The sequence below is a fragment of the Myotis davidii genome, unplaced genomic scaffold (genome assembly GCF_000327345.1).
Source record: "Myotis davidii unplaced genomic scaffold, ASM32734v1 scaffold880, whole genome shotgun sequence".
Classification (NCBI taxonomy): domain Eukaryota; kingdom Metazoa; phylum Chordata; class Mammalia; order Chiroptera; family Vespertilionidae; genus Myotis; species Myotis davidii.
In genome coordinates this window covers 642277-644538 of record NW_006292566.1, presented here as the reverse complement: position 1 = coordinate 644538, position 2262 = coordinate 642277, and the positions used below count along the sequence as shown (strand labels likewise).

The 2262-nt window shown below is 68.3% G+C and overlaps 1 protein-coding gene across 1 annotated transcript in view; it reads right to left on the bottom strand.

Annotated features, from left to right (window-relative positions):
* Positions 1-862, bottom strand: part of CD81 (CD81 molecule) — a 6013-nt gene extending 5151 nt beyond the window's left edge. The window contains exon 1 of the mRNA XM_015565465.1: positions 748-862. The gene's annotated coding sequence lies outside the window, so the exon portion shown is untranslated. The remainder of the gene's footprint in view (positions 1-747) is intronic.
* Positions 863-2262: the final 1400 nt, after the last annotated feature.

Here is a 2262-nt window from a genome sequence, read left to right as displayed (position 1 = left end):
GCCTGTGGGGCTCCCGACGAGCCTGGCACCAGGCCAGGGCGGCCGCCTGCGCTGCCCTCGAAGGTCACACCCACCTTCTTTGAAGGAAACATCTCTGCCAACACCCAGATCCCAGCAGGGCCAGGCCCGCCTCCCACCCGCTGGCTGGGACCCACAGAGGCCTCCCCTTCCCCCCATTCCCCGGGACAGCTGGTGCCTCTGGGAGGCCGACAGGCCAATGGGCAGCCGAGTAAGGCAGCAAGGTGTGGCTGTGGGTGGCGGGAGGCAGCGGCCCCCACCCCCCCTCCTGGGCCTGAGTCTCCACCCCTCAGTCTCAGGCGCTGGCTGCCCGGGCATCCGGCCCCCCTTCCCAGGGAGCCTCCCAAAATACCCACCAGGACACAGCTCCCCCGCCCCACTCAGCCCCTGCTCCCCAGCTCTGGCGATCGGGGGCCCAACAAGCCACACCCCCTCAGTTCTGCTTTCCCTGGACCACATGGGTGGGGGATACCCAGGCCCTCAGGCCCCAGGCTGACCTCACCCCTTGGGCTCTCTGGCTCCGTCTCTCCCTCCTGCTCAGAGAACCCTTTCTGGTTCCTCCTCCCCAACCGCACAGAGGAAGCCCACTCAGCCCCCCCTCCTCCTGGGGCCCCCCTCCTCCTGGGAGCCCTCCCTGACTGCCTGCCTGGCCTCGATGAGCTCATGACCAGATACCTACTGAGCCACTGTGCAGGCCCCGCCCGCAGCAGGCGGCCCAGGAGAACTCACCGACGTAGAAGGTGTTGGGTGCAGGCCTGTCGCCCAGCTCCAGGTAGAGCAGGTTGGTGGTCTGCGGGTCATGGCGCAGCCACAGGGCCACGCCCAGGATCACGCCTCCGGCCAGCTGGGGAAGGGACAGGGCAGGCGTTATCTGTGGCCCAGGCCGCAGGGCAGGTGCGAACCACAACACACCGTGTGTGACCCGCAACACACGGAGCTCCCAGAGGCCGGGCCCCCCTCCACCACTCAGGGCTCCGAGGGCCGCCGCAGCCGTCGGCCGCCTGCTTTGCCGGGGGGTGTTGAGGTGCCCCAGGAAGGCCTGGGTCTCTGGGCCCCAGCAGCCATCAGGGACCACAATGCGGGTCCCCACCCGCCCCTGCAATGCGGGCCCCCTAAATCCGCGGCCATGCTGAGTGCCCGGGCGTGCCCACTGTGCATCTGAAGCTGGGGTGTACCTGGGTGCCTGCATTTTTAGGGGGCGCCCTCATGTGCATTTGCTCTGGCCTGTGGCCACCGCAGACCCCGAGCCACCCAGGGGACGCCAGGCCCCTCTGAGGGAGGCACTGCCCACAGTCCTGAGCACGTGGGAGCCGCGGAGATGGGCGGTGGGAGAAAGGAAGCCGCCGGACGCTCGGATGGGGCAGGAAGGAGGCCCCCCTCAGAGCCTGGTGAGCACCGGGGCTCCCGGGCGGCAATGGGTCTGCCCTTGGTGAGGCGGCCAGACCAGGCCCGGCCAGGCCGGCGCCCACTGAGCACCTGACCAGCCTGGGTGCCCTCCGAGGGGCTGTGCTCCCGCAGCTGCCAGGCTCCAGTGGGAAGGCCTGGCCCCGCGGCCGGCCCTGGCCGCCCCTGCCTCCAGCGTCCGTGCTGAGCCCGGCCTCCCATCCCAGCGCTTGGGAACCTCCAGGCGCCGACCCCACTGACCCGCGGGCACGTGTCCAGAGCGGGGCTCGGCTGTGGAGCGTTAACCTCTGAACCAGGAGGTCACGGTCGGTTTCCGGTCTGGGCACAGGCCTGGGTTCTGAACTTGATCCCCAGTGGAGGGCGTGCAGGAGGCAGCTGACCCGTGATTCTCTCTCATCCTTGATGTTTCTATCTCCCTCTCTGAAATCAGTAAAAATAAATTTGAAAAAAACAGACCCTGAGGAACTAGCTGACCAGCCTCAGGCCTGATGCATGTGGGGGTCCCAGGCCGCCAGCATCCTGTCCCTGCTCTATGGGGCCTGTCACCCCGAGGAGGAGGTGGAGAGTGGGGGCGGGGCGGGGGGTGCCCAAGTCCTCCCCTCTGAGCTGGCTGCCATCTGCGCCTCCAGAGGCGGCTGAGGGTTGCCGTGGTAACTCTGGCCTGAAAACATCACTTCTTCTGTTTGCAAAGTGTGGTCCAGAGCCGCTTTGTGAGACGTCCAGTCAGCGGGGAGGGGGTGCTGCTGGGGCCTCCCTCTGCGGTCACAGAGCCGGCCTCAGTGTCCGCGGCCAGGGGAGCTCAGCGTGGGGTGGCGCCTGGCTGGGCTGGGGCCGCCCCCA